The sequence below is a fragment of the Equus przewalskii genome, chromosome 6, assembly GCF_037783145.1.
Source record: "Equus przewalskii isolate Varuska chromosome 6, EquPr2, whole genome shotgun sequence".
NCBI classification, from domain to species: domain Eukaryota; kingdom Metazoa; phylum Chordata; class Mammalia; order Perissodactyla; family Equidae; genus Equus; species Equus przewalskii.
The window spans coordinates 14,485,370-14,503,985 of NC_091836.1; the positions used below are offsets into that span (position 1 = coordinate 14,485,370).

At 35.5% G+C, this 18,616-nt stretch overlaps 1 long non-coding RNA gene across 2 annotated transcripts in view; it reads right to left on the reverse strand.

Moving 5' to 3' along the window:
* LOC139083840 (uncharacterized) overlaps positions 1–18,190 on the reverse strand; it is a 117,042-nt gene extending 98,852 nt beyond the window's left edge. For both annotated transcript variants that reach the window (XR_011540820.1, XR_011540819.1), the window contains exon 1: positions 18,048–18,190. This is a non-coding gene — a long non-coding RNA (uncharacterized lncRNA). The remainder of the gene's footprint in view (positions 1–18,047) is intronic.
* Between the last annotated feature and the right edge of the window lie 426 nt (positions 18,191–18,616).

Consider the following 18,616-nt stretch of genomic DNA (forward strand, 5'->3'; position numbering starts at 1 on the left):
TGCAAACCAGAAGCCAGAGGAACAACATGCTTAGGGGGAAAAAAATGGAAACATAAAAACCTCTCAACCCAGAATTGTTTACCCAGTGATCATATCTTTAAAAAATAAAGACTTGTTTAGATATCCAATGGTGAAAGAATGCATCACTAGCAGACTTGCACTGTGAGAAATTTTAAGGGAGGTCCTTCTAGGAGAAGAAAATGATGTCAGATAGAAATCTGGATCTACACAAGAAAGAAATGAGCAGCATAAATGGTAATTGTCTAAGTCATAATTGGTTTTCCGTTGTGGGAATAGTTCCACTCTAATATCATGTCTGGATTCATGACAAGAAAGCATAGGGCCAGATGCTATATCTTGACATAAATATGGTCCCATGACACTTAGTATCAGAAGTTTATTGGTAGTGGAAGGGAAACAAGGTTTAAAAGTGTATGCGCCAGAAGCTGGCCTATGGAAAATTTTTCCAGTCATCAGATGTGTAAAACATAAGTAGTGGGTTTAATTCTTATTAACAACTACTCAAATGGAAATTTTCTTTTAGTCATGTGCTTGATATAATAGTGTTTACAATTATAAATGTAACATATTTTTATATGGGTATCTTTTGAAAAAGATTTATCCTCATTTTGTTTGTAGGGCACAAACCTGTACCAATTCTATGACTAAACAGCATAACTTTGGGTGAAGCTGCTAATTTTATGTATCCCAACATTTTGAATTGCACCTTAGTATGTCTGACACAATTTTTTCTTAATGAAGTCTCATACTTACAGAAAAAAACAGGCATGCAAATCACCATCAATGCAATTAAATTACCTGAAGAAGCAAGAGTTCTAGTAATAAAACTCCTACACCTACTCATCAATAAATCAATGTATGTAGCATAAGAGTAATTTGATTATGCAGTTTAATAAAACAACAGCAATTGAAAATGCTTTGGAATTACTCTTGTGTATGCCCTAATTTCAAATTAATTTTCTAAATTATCAATAATTAAAAACAAATGACAATTAACTATACTGAAACATAGCTGAATTATCTTTATTTCCTCTATAGAAAACTATATTACGATATCATCATCATATGAAGAGAGGATCAGGAGTATTCAGCTAAAAAACCATAGGAAAGAAAGAGTATTATAGAGGATATGAGACAATTAATTAATAAAATATTATGTTATTTCCTGGAATCTATGATGATATATATGACAGCTTTTAACATAGGTAATTTGCTGTTATCTTGTTTTTTAAATGTACATTTATTTTTATATCCCATTTTACATTTGTTATTTTGTTTCTATTTCTTAGAACTCCACCTCAACTGGACAATCTTTTTAGCCCCACAAAATCTATATGTCTATACCACAGCACAGCCCTAGTAGACATCAAACTTTGGTGTGGAGTCTCCCTATACATATTTTAAATTGTAGTTCTTATTTTAGACACTCTTGATGGAGGTTTTATTGTCTCTCTTCTTAAGGTAATTATGTCAGGGATAGTATAATGTAATCTGTCCAAAAGGAAGTTAGAGATAGAAAAAATTATCTATTAGAGAAAGGAAGATGAATTAACAGGAAATCCTGGGTCTTATTAAATTGAATAGCAATTATTGGATGAACTGATCATATGTGATATAACATCTACATACTCAGCAGTAAAAGCAGAAATCTGTAACTCAAAGTCTATTTTTATTTTCCAGCCAGCCTTGTATCACGCTCTCCCCAACTAACTCAGGCGGCATCCGGAATCTCTGTATCCTTTGGAAATGTAGGTTTCCTCCAACCACCCTTCTCTCCCTTACCTATGCTTTCTCTGTCTTGGTAGATTTGTCTTTGTGCAGTAGTCTTACTTTCTCTCACATCACTCAGGTAAAGTCCTGCCCCTTTATAGATTTCCACAAAATCTCCATTCACCCCATAAGTATAATGAATCATCTTGGGAAAAGTTGGGACATTGACCAGCTATAATTCCAGTCCCATCTTTCACCTGAGTGTTGATAAGGTTCTAGACAGAAACACAGCTCAGTGAAGAATTAATGGAGCCTACTCTTCTAAAGCCCAATTACACCAGGTATAGTGGGAAAAAAATCTGCTTCTGTTTCACTAGGGGACATTGTTCTGGAATTAAAGCTTCTCAGATTTACTTCCTTTGGGCCACCAGGACGTACATCTCATAAAAGATTCTCTTGCCCATTCCTCACCTAGTACCAATCTTCACTGTGCTGATTTCCTGATCAAATCTGTAACTTGACTCGAAGCACTGCTTTGTTTCAGGTGGATAAAATGAGCCCTCGCCAGATATGAATGGAAGCAGAGCTTACTTTCCTTATCAACTAGTGAAGGTGGACCAGCAGCAAGGGTGGGTTTGGCTGGTTCCACAGTTCAGAGAATTGGAAGGCTTTCCTTCACCCCAAATTTGCTTCATAATCTGCTTGCCTTTAAGCCTGAAATTACTGCAATGAGCATTACATAGATGGTAAGGGTTTGAACATATATTTATTTCTAAGCAAAATATCCATCAACACAACAGTTTATCAGAGTAATCAGCAGAAACTAGAATGATTCCACACATTCTAAACTCAGTGTCTTAATTCTGTGTATAAAGAAGGAGGTTGGAACAGATGCTCTGCTTTTAAAAGGTCACGATGTAGTCTGCAGACCTAACCTTATACACACTAGTGCTCTTTCTTCTGATTAAATTCTTTTCTATCAGTACTGTCTGTTTTTGGCTTTGATTACTCTAATCCATCTGACTTTGGATCTTGCCTTGGCCTATTTTTGACTAATATCTCTAATTTCCTCTGTCCTGAAAGTCAATTCTCCAAGAACATTTTAACTTGTTTTCTGGCCTCGATTTTGATGACTTGGCTCTCTTTTCTGTAATCCTAGGGAGAAAAAAAATGTAGGAAGGACTGTTTCACTCTCTTGTACCTCCTGGAGTTTTACAGGGTTGCTGAGGCCACAAGAACTGGAGAGAGACATTTTAATTCAGAAGAGAAGTATGGGAAAATACATGGCTTAGGGAGCACTATTGGTATGTAGATGGAGAAAGAGCATTAATCTTTGATTGGGAGCAAGATAGGAATCTAGAATACATTTTGTCAATGTGGTTATTGCCAGGGAGAGACCCACTCCTAAGTGGATGCTGACTGCAGAGTCAGAGTTCTCCCACGTGCTAAGCCCATAGTGCAAAGGCACTTTGCCCAGGCTTAGAAGATCTCCACAGGGTTCGCCAAATGTTTCCCATCAGTAGGTTAGACTTATCAGTAGATCTCCCAGCTTGGCCTGGACTACTCTTAAGGGAGTCACCACCACTTTTTGCCTGCTTTTAGTCTGATAAAAGACCAACTTCCCCAAAGCCCTCCTCCCTCACTGGTGGTCTCTGGGCTTTGGGAGCCACTATAGTAACTCCACAGTCTTCATAATTTTCAAACAAGAGCAAGAGTCTTTGCTCTTCCCTCCTGTGGGCTCAAGTATCTTTTCTTTTGTAAGAACCTTAAGCTTTTATAGGCACAATTAGGGACTTCCTCCTCTTTGCTCCCAGGGCACATTTTCCACAACTGTATGTGATTCTAGCCACATTGTACAGTTATTCTGTTTACATGTGTGCCCACACTGCCATCACACTATAGAAGTGGGTGCTCTATTCATCTCTGCAGCCCCAAAATCTTCCTGGCCATTCCATGGCCTGGTGAATAATAGATGCTCAATAATATTTGTGGAATGAACTAATTATAACAATGTTTTGAACTTAGGTTACCTGTTTTCCAAAGCTTCTAAGATAAACATTTAACTTATTTAGTAATACTGCTATTCTTTAGAGGTGATACATATTAAATGTGGAAGTCACTGAAAATGGTTTCAAAAACATTTTAACTCCTACTTCATGTTTAGAATTTGGTTTTGCAGTGCTATTTCTTTGTTGATATTTCATTGTAGCAAAAGCTAAAAATTGGAAAGAAGCCCCTTTATCTTTTGGAATTATTCAATAGAATATTCTGAAAAAAACCTTTTATGGTTACAATATCCTTTTCCAACTCTAATCATACTGATTCGGTGTTAGTTACATGAACAAATGATTGGTGCAGGTAACAGCATTTCCTAGCTGGTTCCACAACTGAATTCCATGGTTTTTATACGGCAAGGTGTGTTATTTTGACTAGGTTTAGAATGAACCTGATATCTGATATCCATTGCTTAGTTTTCTGAGAACACTCATCTTTCAGTTATAAGTCTTTTTGCTCTGGGTTTCTTCACACTTGAAAATGGAGGTTGCAATGGATGCCTTAAGTATAGTTCTACCACTAGAGACTGACTCAACAAAATAAGGATCCTGAGCAGCTGCCTAAACTTGCACTCTTTTCAAGGGCAAATTCTTCTAAGTTATTGCATTGATTTAATTTGCATTCAAATTTCTCAGAATTTTGGTGGTGTATTTTCACTTGAATGATTTGCTATCAAGTAGAGAATGAATAGATGACATGTACAGACTCAAGTGTGGAGCTGAATTTTAAAATATTTACTGATTTTAATAGAACCATATTAATAACAAAATAAAGGAAAAAACTGAGAGCAAATGGTGGTTTCGCATTATTTCTCAAACAAATCCTAGAAAATTGAATTGATTATGAATTTTCATCATGAATTTAGTTTTATTTAGCATAAAAGTTTATGGTATACTTTTGTTGATTTTATTCTGTTGTGTTTAAATTATTAAATTTTTAACTGTAATGAAGTTATAAATCAGAATTAGTTGGCTTTGATGCATATTAACCAGAGGATTCACTAAATATCATTCAAATGTTTATTTTATAATCTGTGATATTTTAATTTGTAATATGTTTATTATTTTAACCATCTGACTGCTTAAAATACAAATAGGAAAAATCTTTGATTATGTGTTTTGGCATTCTTGTGAATAGTTAAACCTACCTTGGGACCTACTGAAAATTTTAATAGTCGATAATATTTGCATGGTCATCTGTCACCACATTGTGCCAAATCCTGTACATGTAGCAATTGCTTCCGCTTTTTCTGGGTAAAGAGAATACAAGTGTTTCCTAGAGCACATACACTTAAATTGCATATAGATTCAGTGGATTATATTCATTCTAACGTCCACTTTGTCTATAGTAGTATGTGTGTTCATAAGTGAAATGGATAATGAGTTTGTCTTTTCAAGAACTTATTTCATTTTGCTAGTGTTGAGGCAATATACTAGAGAAAAATATCTTTATTTTATGGTGTGGCAGATGGAAATAAGCACAGTGCTAACTATTTAACAGGTGCTCAAATATTTCATAAATGAATAAAAGGAGGAAACATGAATAAATGAAGTAAGCAGAGATGCACAGAGGAAATATACAGGGTCCCTGACCCTGTGGTAGAGAGATGGAAATCAACCTCTTCTTGTTTCTTCTTCAAAGGAATTAAGATTAAAGTAAAAGAAGAGAAATGAAGATATTAAACTGTTAACAGTTAAAAGGAATAAATAAAATCACAACAATAATTGTTTATTTGGGACTTACAGTGTGTCTGGAATTACACATTTAATCCTCAAAGACTTTTTTTTGGTAGCCACCAATATTGCCACTTTGCTGAATTTTGGAAGGCTTAGGTGATTTTTTCCCTGGTTCACATTGTATTTTCATTAAGTCTGGAATCACATCCAGGTCTTTCAGAGAGGCACAGCCCTAGAACATTGCATCCTTTCTTCAAGCAACACCTTGGCCAATATTTATGATTTAATTTGTTAATTATAATTAATATACTCCTAAAAGAATGCTGCTTTTGAGTCAATCCATTTCATGATTCTTTTGACTACTTCAGAATTGGAGGCAAATATTACCCATGTGTGTCTGCTTTGAGACTGGAAGGGGAAAATAGACTCAGAAATTACTTAGAGGAATCATGGGATATCATAGAAGTTTCAAGAAATGACTGGATTCAAAGAGTGCATGACGACAGTGTGGGCTAAAATGTTCACAGAATGTTAAGCACTGTATAACTTAGCAGGGCATTTTGCATCACAGATATTTTATAAATAGAACTCAGTCTCTCTAGAATTAAAAAAAAATTGAAGAATGAAAAGATTAATTTTATTTTATGAATTCCTTAAAATTTTCAGAACTATCATACAAATTATGTTTCTGAAATAGTTCTTAAATCAGATGAAATGAGATGAAAACTAGTAAAAAACACTCTAGAAAGGCATTGTTAGTAACAATAGCATATGGGAGTATATAGTGGAGGGTGAGGTGGGCTGTGGTGGTACTGAAAATATTGGATGTGTTAAGTATCTATGTGGGCTATGAATTTTCTGGGAAGAAGCAAATTTTATTTAGGTGCGATTACAAATTTTTAAGCCTCATCCATGTTTAATTTTTAGAAAACATCTCTCTCAAAATATCACATAGAAGATGTGACTTACATGACTTATAGGTACCAGGAATACTCCAGAGATTTTTTTCTGCTTTTCTTTCGCATGAGTAATATATGTCAAGAATAAAGCTACTGAGATGATTGGAGGAGTAGAGCTGGTAGGAGTGGGAATGGGAACTAATGCTCCAGGATGAACTAATAAATAAGTCAGTCGGGAATCTTCTCAGTTGCGAAAAGAGTGTTTACTGTAAATCTTCTCCTATATCTCCTTAATACGAGACACTCTTCATTACTTCTTACCCAGACTAATTGTTCTCTAAGCTGAACTGATTTTCTGAAGAACACCTGTGATCAAGGAAGACTTCTGCTCAAGAAACTTCAATGATTTCCATTGTACATTAAAAAAAGGTAAGCAGAGGGATTGTACTTACTGAACTTCTAGACACTTAACATAATCTCATTTAACCTTCATCAAAACTCTATGAAGTATATAAGATTGTATGGAGGAGAATCTTGAGCTTCAATGAAAGCAAGCAACTTGACCAGGTTATATTTCCCAGTTGGCAGGAACCTCTGTGATGGCAGACACTTGTGTATCTTGCTCACGTTGTGCCTCTAGCATTCATCAATGTCTGGGAGATTTTCCAGACATATTTGTTGAATGAATGAATTATCCAGGACTGTGTTTATACTCTTTCCATTGTCTATTCTATGTTTCATGGATTTCATATCCCTGCTTAGCAATCACTTACTTACTGCCTACTATGTACATGTAAAAAATTATATAAGCAAGATGAGGAAAATATTTGGCTATTTTTTTCTAAAGGACTTCTCATATCTGACCCTACTAATACTTTACTTAAAGTATACACATGCAGTTTGTTCACCAATCTTTTGATTCAGGTCAAAGAGTTGCAATCTGTTTTCCTGCAACACCTATAATTTCCTGTTTTGGTATATTTAAATTAATGTGGGGACGTAGAAGCACATGTGAAGCAATTGGAATTCAGAATCCCTCCAGATTTTACAGTTTTCCCCTGTTCTTTAATAGCCATTTTGCCTAAAAGTAATCCAACCACAATTATAGTAGCAATTCACATTTACTGACTCTTGACAAGGTATTCAACTCAGTTCATAAAAACAATAACTACCTTCTTTTTGTACTCCTTTCATCATTTTGCATTACCAGACACACAAAAAACAAATCTGGTGAAGAGTTAGCCATATGGGAAAATACACAACTGACATTTGGTGAGCTTACAATCCACCTACAAGGAGCAGAAGTGAGAGGGTATACTCAAGCGGTGTTTCTCAGATTTCAACATGCATAGGAGTTGCCTTGGGATATTGTTAAAATGCAATATCTGATCCCATAGGTCTGGAGTGGTGGCCTGAGAGTCTGCATTTTTAAAAGTTTTCAGGTGTGCTTTATGCTGTTGGTCCTTGGATCACAGTTTGAATAGCAAGGCATCAGCTTACAAACCACACCCTTTCACAATATCATGAACATCGGTAAGAGAAGGAAGAGTTAGCTTGTCAAACGTAGTTTTGTTTAAAGGAATTTCTCCTGTATGTTTGGTAAGCAGCTAGAGAGCAAAGAATGAGTCTGTCATCTTTGTTTCTTACTGCGTACACAACAAAGGCACTACAAAATGTGTGGCAAATCAATCACATGTAACTGTAAACCTCATCAATGTTATCAGGAAATTCACGACTCAAGGATTGATGATAGATAGGAGTCTATGAAAATACCTTGGGCTCAGCACTTGGAGGCCCAAGGATATCAGCAAAGTACCAGGACTGTTTTAAAGAATGAAATTTAAAACCTAGCACACGTACAGAAAAAAAAAATAAACAAAAGAAATGATTGCCTAGCACTTATTTGCTTTTTATTATGATACCATGCTACATATTCTGTAACACAATGCTTTCAGAAAGATTACAGGGCTTCTAAAGCTTGGATCTTCAAGCTGTTTTGTTTCTAGCTTTATTTTATTTACTTGTACTCTTTTTTTCTTGCCATGTGGATTTAAGTTACTGTTTAGCATCACTTGCTTTCAACCTAAATAACTTTCTTTAATCGGTTTTAGGAGTCATGACTGCTAGCAATGAATTCTCTCAGCTTTTGTTTGTCTGAGAAGGTCTTTATTTAGCCTTTAGTTCTTGAAAGTTAATTTTGCTGAATATAAGATTTTTGATTGGCAGTTTTTTACTTTCAGCATTTTGAATATGTTCCCCCCTCTCTTCTGGCCCCCATATCTTTCTAGTTAAAAGACAGCTGTATTCTCATTGAGGTTCCCTTATATATAATAAGTCATTTTTCTCTTATTACTTCCAAGATCTTTCTCTTCATCTCTGGCTTTCAACATTTTGACTATGAAGTGTCTGTTTGTGAAGTCCTTTGTGTCTATCCTGCTTAGAACTCATTGAGCTTCTTGGATGTGTAGATCAAAGTTTTTCTTCAATCTTGGGAAATTTTCAGTCATTATTTCTTTAAATATTTTTTATATTCCTTTCTCTTCTCCTTCTGATACTCCCATTACACATATCTTGGTGAACTTAATAGTGTCCCACACTTCTCTAAGGCTCAGTTCATCTCTCTTCACCCTTTCTGCTTTCTGTTCTTCATTTGTATAATCCCCATTGATCTATCTTTAAGTTTGTTGATTCTTTTTCTGCCAGCACAAATCTGCTGCTAAACTCCTCCAGTAAATTTTTCATTTGGGTTATTATATTTCCAAATCTAGAATTTCCACTTGGGTCTTTTCATAATTTATATATCTTTATTTATATTCTCTATTTGGTGAGACATTGCCATTATACTTCCCTTTAATTCTTTACACCTAGTTTTCTTTGTTACTTGAACATATTTATAATCACTGCTTTGAAATCTTTATTTTCTAAGTCCACCCTGTGGACTCTGTCAAAGGCAGTTTCTATCACCTGCTTATTTTCTGTGTATAGATAATCCTTTCCTGTTTCTTTGCATGCCTCATACATTTTTCTGTTGAAAACTAGATAATAAATATGTTGTAGAAACTCTGGATGCTGATTCCCTGTCCTCATCCTCTCATCCTCAGGAGTTGCTTTTGTGGTTGCTGTTTGCTTGGACATTTGTTTAGTGACTTGGATAAACGAATCATGTAGTTTACTTCCACAGCAGCGTGTAGTCTCTGATATTGCTGTTTAGATTTGTTTTCCCTTGTTCTTAGGTTTTGGTCTGGCTACCTATGTTTTGCCCCTAAGTATGTCACTTTTTCGTCAAAGTTTAGATTTTTATCCTTTACCTTTTATATGTGTATGTGTGGTTTAGAGCCTGCTATCACAGTTCAGGAAGTTTATATTTTTTGCCTCACACTTAGCCCGTGATTAGTAGTTTCCAGATTCCCTCTCCACTTTTTCAAGAGAGGATGCCACTTTGGGCTAGCACATGGTCTTCCAGACTGGCAGGAATGAGTGTGATTTATCAGGAGTTTTGTTTAAGCTACTTATGCCAGTAAGGGTTTATCCCTTATTGATGGTCTGGGTGCAGTTTGTGGAATGCTTTCAAGTCTGTTCCACATGCTTCTCTGATTGCTTCTAGAGTGGGTGCAGTCTAGCGCTTGTACACAGACTTCTTGACCTTCAGAGTAACTGTGATTCCAGGAGGGCTCTTCTTGGCTGTTTCTTTTATTGGTTCTGTCTATTAAACTTCTGACTGCTCTGCCATTTTTCTAGTATTATGCATCTGTCAGCCTTTTCTTAATTGCTTTTCACCAAGACCTCTGCTGTTTTTGACAAGGCCCTTAAGTATGGAGCTTTCTATTCACTCTACCAAATAAAATCAGTCCTCTCAGGTGGAGTTGTGGAACTCTTTGTCCTTATAGCTTGAATTTCCTCCTGGGCAGAAGCCATGTGCACTGCACTGAAGCTATCTGGGGACCCACTTTTCCTGGAATGACACCCCTGCTCTACAAGTGGGCACTTGAATTCATGGTTGGCATCTTCTGGACTTGTTTTTCCTTCCCCAGAGTGGAACCTCCACTCTATTAGTGAGTTGGGGGTGGTAATAATCAGTGCCCCAGTGTTCTCAGGCTGCCACACCTGGTTAGGAGGCTGGGTAGGGGAAGGGAGAGGTCATCATCTTGGTCACAATGTTTTGGAAGAGAACTTCTGTAATAATGAACTGGTGGAGGTGTAAAGCACGGCTGACAGTCTGCCTCTCCTGCGGTAAAACCGTAGCCCCAGACTGGCAGGTGGCATGAGAAGGAACTCCAATGTACTTGGCCATACCTCCCTGGAGGTATGGTGCCTGTGGCTGAGCTTCTATTACACAGAAGTTGTGGTGGTAAAGGAGCTGGTTGTGGCTCTAATACCACAGACTCTCACTGTTCTTTCTGTGATTTAGTAGACTTTTTTGAATCAAAGTTTCTCCATTTTCTATATGCCCTTAGGAAAATTTCCAGAGACTTTGGTGATATTGATTGTTTTATAATTTCACCAATTAAATTGTTCTTCTGCTGGGAGGAGTTCTGCCATACTTTTACTCCACTAGCAGCTGGTCAATTGATTGTTGACAAACTTAGGAAGTTTCTCAATGGGTAAAAGATTATCCTTCTAACAACTGGTTCTGGAGCAAGTGAATATTCATATACAAATAAATGATACTCGACAATTAACTGACATCATATACAAATATTAACTTGAAATGGATCACAGCTGCAAATATAAAATCTAAAACTATAAATCTTCTAGAAGAATACTTATAAAAAAATCATTATGGCCTTGCATTAGTCAACCATTTCTTAGATAAGTCCCAAAATCATGAAGCATAAAAGAAAATATTGCTAAATTGTGCTTTACCAAAAATAAAAACTCCTGTTAAGAAAATGAAATGAAAAGCCACAGATTAGGAGAACCTCTTCCCAAAGCATAAGCTAGAATACATAACAATTCCTTACAACTCAATAATAAAAAGGCCAGGAACCCAATTAAAAATTGGTAAAAATAATGAACACTTCACAAAATAAGATATACGCATGACCAATAAGCCAACTGTAAGTTGTTCAACTTCATTAGTCATCAAAGAACTGCAAATCAAAACCACAATGATATACCACTGAATATACATTAGAATGGCTAACCTTAATAGACTGACAATTTTGGAGAGGATGTACAGCGAATGGAATTCTCATGTATTACTGGTGCTACAAACTCTTAGGAAAACAGTTGACAATTTCTCCTAAAGTTAATCACTTACATTATGATCTAGCAACACCATTCCCAGATATTTACCCAAAGGAATGAAAATACCTATCTACCCAAAGAGTTGACCATAAATTTAATAGTAACTATTACTAACAGCCAAAACTTGGGTATAAATTCCCAACAACAGATGAGTGGATAAGCAAAATGTGGTATATTCGTTCAATGAAACACGACTCAACGATAAATAAATAAAGGCATGCCACAACATGAATAAATCTCAAAATCATTATTCTGAGACAAATAAATTGTCACAAATGGACAAATATTGTGTAGTTCTATTTACACACAATTCTAAAGTGGCAAAACTAAACGATCATGACAGGAAGCATATCAGTGGTTACAGCAGCTGAAGTTAGGTAATTAATTGCAAGATATGAACAGACAATTTATGGAGATGGAAATGTTCTATATCTTGGTTTTGGAGTAGGTTACGTGGGTGTACACATTTTTGAGAATTCATTGAGCTTTATACTTAAAATGGAAGCATTTTTAATATAAATTATACCTAAATAAATTGATAAATGGTAGTGTGCTATAGCTATTTAAAAAAAAATCACAGAAAGATAATCACAAACTATTATATTGAAGTTTAGAGCATACTTTACTAAATTTTTCAAGTGATATTTAACAAAACAAAACAAACAATAGCAAAAATGTGTTTGGGATAGCTAAGGACATAGAAATCTACTTCTTATCCAAAGTTAACTTACAGTCACAAGTGAAAACAGAAGTTAAATAAAACCGTTCCTCATTTGGGTGTCTCCTAAGCATTTGGGGAAAAAAAGGTGAATAAATGAACTGAGTGTGTTTTCTTTGCAGTAGGTTGTTATAACGGAAATGTCTAGCCTATTTACAGTTCTATCAACTCAATTCATGGTTCAATAGTAATATGCACCTGTGACCTGGGGTCTTGTTTTCATAATGATGATAAGTATCTCCAAGTTTATTATGTTTCTGATTATTATGGTACTTTTATTTTTATTTCAAACCTTTATAAGATGCCAAATAATTTTAAATGCATATTTTTCTGAAGTATTTAAGTAATGTGCTTTGCACACAAAATTGTGGAATGCAGAAGCTAAATGTAGATAGTCACTGGAGGATTTGATTCTTTTTCCCCCTAGATGTTAAAATGAATAAACTTTGAGCAAGCCATCCATTCCCTAATGGTGGTTCTTGTTCTATCTCTTTTCTTATTATAATATCCAGATTGGAAAAAAAATAGTTTTAAGATTCCTTGTGCTTTCTGGCTCACTTAGAAGAAACATATCTGGAAAATGATCATTTGCTCTTTCTAAGAAAGAAGAAGGGGAAGCTAAAGCATAAATGTAGCCACTGAGAACACAGTTTTGAAACCGGGGCACAAATACTCGGACCACAGTAGTACTATTTAATATTATTATATAATAAGCCAAGTTATTCTTGCCCTTGGAATACATCTCTGGCCCTTCAAGCCTGAGTTTGGAGTCATCTGGGTTATTAAGATATCCCGTGCGTAGCTTATTCATCACACTTCTCACTTTTCATTATAATTATACTTTAAAGAGTGTCTTTTCACTAGGCTGTGAAGGTAGGGGTAAAGTTTTATCCATCTCTCTACTTCTATAACTACTACCTGCATGGAACATTGGCCTGATGTATATTTCTTTCTGAATTCCTGGGAAGGGAGCCTGTAGAATAAAGTAGCCACAGCCCAACAAAAGTATAGGTGGTTAAAGGCTGGGCAGAGGGTGTCTGCTCATGAGATTTACTATGCAAATGTACCATCATGGAGTTCTTAGCTCTAATGCCATTATCAATTTTCAGGCAAAACCTTCCTTATGCACCCTCACCATCAATTCTGTGTAAAGTGACCACAACAGGCATTTACGATATTTCTATTTTACTACAATCAGAAATAACATGAATACGATGTCAATTGTTATAGTAGAGGCACTATATAGTAGTAGAATGATTATTTTCCTTTATAATTTTAAGAGCTAGAGTTCATATGACCATATCCTCACATATTATTAAAATAAAAATAATATAACAGCTGTCTCTAAAATAGCATTACCATAGCCTTTGAAGCATTTTCTTTTGTGTGTGTGTGTGTGTGTGAGAGAGGAAGATTTGCCCTGAGCTAACATCCATTGCCAATCCTCCTCTTTTTTTGCTTGAGGAAGATTAGCCCTGTGCTAACATCTGTGCCAATCTTCCTTTACTTTGTATATGGGATGCCTCCACAGCATGGCTGATGAATGGAGTAGGTCCCCACCTGGGATTCAAACCTGCAAACCCCAGGCCACCAAAACAGAGTGCACAGAAGTTTAACCATTCAGCCCTGGGACTAGCCCCGTTTTGAAGCATATTTATGCATTGATTATATGTCTCAATTTTTATACAATGGCTTAAATCCAAATAATAATCCAAACTGAAATAAAAACACTAACTGTTATTGTTCCAATAAGTATGGTGGTTGGTATCATATAATGGGTAAGAGCATGACCACTCGAAATCTGGCAGACGCAGTTGCTCATTTGAGTTATAACACTTACTAGCCATGTTACCTCAAAAATGCTACCTAGCTATTCAAAACCTCGGCCTTTTTATCTATAAAATGGAATAATAATGGAACCTATCTCTTGGGATAATTGGTGAGATTGATAGGTTAAATAACATAGTGAATACAGTAAAGTATTTGGCACAATACCTGGCAGCTAGTAAATGCTCCATAATTCTAGTGTTTATTGTTATTATTTTAAAACATTTAATGCATAATTGACATAAAGGAAAAGGCATAAACATAAATAAAAGTTTAATAAATTATTATAAAGTAAATACCAGTGTTGGGAAAAAGAACATTTGTGTCAAGAAAGAGAGCATTGAATACAATCCGGGAGACTTTGTACCTTTCCAATCACAATGCCCTTCTTTTCCTTTAGCTTTAACAACTATCCTGACTTGTATGGAAATGATTTTCTTGCTTTGTTTGAGTTTCACTACCCATGTATGCATTTCTAAATAATATTGCCTGTTTTTGACCTTTATATAGTAAAGAAATCTCGAAAGTCAACAATAGAAAAAAGCAAATCTAATTAGAAAATGGACAAAGTACATGAAGAGACAATTTACTGAAGAGGATATACAGTTGGCAAATATGCACGTGAAAAGATGTTCAACATCACTAACCATTAGGGAATTGCAAAGTAAGACCATTATGAGATATCATTACACAACTATTGGAACAGCTAAAATGAAAAAAATACAGAGACCATAGTAATTTATGGTGAGGATGTGGAGAAACTGTCTATTTCATACACTGTAGATATGAATGGAAAATGGTACAGCCACTTTGAATAACAGTTTGGAAATTTCTTAAATACTAAACATACATTTTCCACACTACTCAGCAATTGCATTACATTTATCCTGGAGAAATAAAAATTTATGCCTACACAAAACCCTATACATGATGGTTCATAGTAACTTTATTTGTTATAGCCCAAAACTGGAAATGATCTAGATGTCCTTCAGTGTGTGAATGCTTAAATAAACTGTTGAACATCCATACCATAGAATACTACTCAGAAATAAAAAAGGATTTAACTATTAATACACACAATAACTTGGATGGATCTCAAGGGTATTGTGATGAGTGAAAAAGCCAATTTCTAAAAGTCATATACTGTTTATACTACATTCTCAAAATGATAAAATAATGTAGATGAAAAATAGATTAGTAGTTGCCAGGGGTTAGGAATAGCAAGAGGGACTGGCATGAGTGTGACTTTAATGGGGTAGTACAGAGGATATTTTTGTGGTGATAGAATAGTTTTGCATCTTAATAGTAGTGATTGTGACACAACCACAAATGATATAGACATTTACACATACATCACTCCAATATCAATTTCTGGGTTTTGATATTGTACTACAGTAATATAAGATGTAACCATGGGGGGAATTTGGCTGAAGGATACAGAACACCTCTCTGTACTGTCTCTGTAACCTCCTGTGAACTTATAATTATTTCAACATAAGTTAAAGAATTTTCTTCATCCAGATAAAGGTAGGTAAATAGGAAGAGAGGAACAAAGAGAAGATGGAATAATATGAATCAAAAGCCAAGGATTAATTTAAAATATATCTATAGTTACATTAAATGTAAATGAAATAAACAATTCAAAAGCAAAGATTGTTAGACAGGATTAAAAAAAGCAAGATTCAACTATGTTTTTTTTTTATATAAGAACCACATTTTAATCATAAAGACATAAACAGGTTTAAAGTAAAAGGATTTCTTTCTGATAACAATTTGCTTCAGCCTAGACAACTTATTTTAGCCTTTCTTGTCTTGCACCTTTGTGGGAGATGAATTCGTTTTGAATTTTTATTTCAGAAAATGGTTAGATTTCACTTTGATTTTTGAAGGATATTTTCACTAGTAGAATTCTAAGTATTTCTCTTTTAATTTCAACACATCAAAGACACCATTCCATTGACTTTTTGATTTTGTTTTCCCTGATGAGAAGTCAGCTGAAATTCCTACCTTTGGTTCCCTGTATAATATTTCTTTTTACTCTGCTGCCTTCAAGAGTTTCTCTTTATTTTGGTTTTAATATTTAAGTATGAGGCACCCTTGTTTTTTTGTATATTTATCCTGCTTGGGTTTATCTAAGTTTCTTAGATATTTGGTGCTCTCTTAAATTAAATTTTGAAAAGATGGGACACTATCTCTTCAAATATTTATTTTGTCCCATTTTTGGTCACGTATTTTTCTAGAGCACCAAGTACACATAACAGAAATATTGTTCCAAGATTTAAAATATTCTATGCTGTTTTCTATTTTACTTTTCATTTTTTTCTTCTGGTGTAAGTTTGCATAATTTTTATTAATACATCTTAATGTTGATGAATTTTTTTTTCTCACGTGTATGATGTGCTGATAATCCCACCATAGACACTTGTCATTTCTTATATTGTGTTTTATCTCTAGAATTTTCATTTGGCTCTTTATTGTTTGCACCTCTCTGATGACATTCTTGACCTATTCACATATGTTGTTCACCTTTTCTGTTAGATCCTTTAACATATCAACCTTAGTTGATATGTACCTGTTGGACCACATTTGGATGATCCTTGGTCCAACTTCTGAGTCAAAAGTTCTGGTCTCATTCTGATGACTACTTTTTCTCTTAAAGAGGGATCAATTTTTTCTTGTTTCATGTATCTTCTAATCTTTGATTAAATGGTGGACATTACACGTAAAAATAGTAGAGATTGAAGTCAACATCTTTCCTGGAAATGTGCATGCCTCTTCTTCTGCCAGACTGTTACTCTGAAGGATTGATCCAATATTTTCTGTATATGAGCTGCATTTGGCTTGTTATTGCTTCAGTTACACTAAAAGAACAGTATAGGCTTCAAACACCTGTTGGAAAATTGCTGCTACTTTGTTCCAAGTGTGAGGTCTGGGATGCTGCAGGGCTTCTCCCACTGTTCCTGTTCTACCTTCAGATTTCATCAGATTCTTCATGCTTGTGCAATTCTCCTGCCCCTCCTCCCATGATATATTGCTATTGCTTCATACTCAACTGAGGTTTCATTGTGGGGGCAGAAGTGTTTCTTGGTTATTCTGCTCTTGCCTTAGTCTTGAGCAGGATCTTTACATGTAAACTGCAGGGCTAGATCTTTTTCAGCATTCCTGCCCTTCCTCAAATGCAAGTAATCTCTATCTTCTACTCAGTCCAGAGTCCAGGCAAATTTTTGCTCTTCCTCAGTGCAAACAATCTATATTTTGTATTAGCGCAGAGTCTAGGGTAGATGGGATTCCTGTTCTTTCCCCTTCCCTCACTCCCCCATGGCAGCAGAAATCTGCCTTGGATCAGTGCAGGATCCTAGGAATGAGTGTGTTTCCTACCCCACTCCTAGCAGTAGATGGCTATATCAGTGCAAAGTACAGGAAAGGAGGATTTCTTGTCTCTCCTCTAGTAGTTGTCAACTTCTTCTTGAAATCAGCAGATTTTTGGGTGTGGGAGTGTTATGTGCCCTTTCCGTGGTGGCAGTGGCTTTTGTCTCACATCAGAGGAGGGTCCAGGTTGAGGACATGTTTTCTGCTAATTGCTCAGTGGTAGCTAGCCACTACTCTGTACTCAGGTGGGATCCAGAATATAGATGGATTTCTCCAAATTCTACGTTTCTCTTTTCAAAACTAGGCTGACCCTATAAAAATGGTCCACAGAAGGAGTACATTTAATCAGCTCTCCTGCCCTGACACCAGTTGTTGTCATGAACACTTGGTAGAGACCCATCGAAAGGAGTGAATGAGTGGGTGCTGATTCTTTCTGTGTTTGGGGATCCTAGGGACCCTAAACAGTCATGATAGTCTACATTCAAACTTTAAGAATTTGTTAAAATTTCAGCTTTTTCTTCTTACCTGATTCTATGGTGGCCACTTCAACCTGTGCTCTGGCAAAGGTCTACAAATCCATGTATACTATTCTTCTCAAGGGGGCTGTCACCTCCTGGATTTCAGTTTGCCAATTTGCCTTGTGACCTCAGCTATTTGATGTGTTCCAAAAATTTATGATTTTGTAGGTTATCTGTCTTGTTCTCATTGTTACATCATGAGTGGTGTTCTCTTGCAGGTTTCTACATCATAAGTGAAAATAGAACTTGACCTTCACAGTTAAGATAGTTTTGCATTTAAATTATAGCATAGATTAGAGTAAAACATTTTTGGTCTTTGCATGAGTTTTTTTAATGATTACATATTACACTACCAGTTCCCTCTTTTTTCACATAAAACATGCTTGTTTATTCATGCTGCTGTGTGTAATTTCTACATGGGAGTTTCCTTTAGACTTTTGGCTGATTGCCAATCATTCTGATGGAAAAAAATAGTAATAAACTCTTTCCATGCACTAGGTGGGCCTTCAACACTGGAGGATCAGACAAATACAGGAGTCTGGAAAAATGCTAAATGAATTTTGTACATAATGTTAT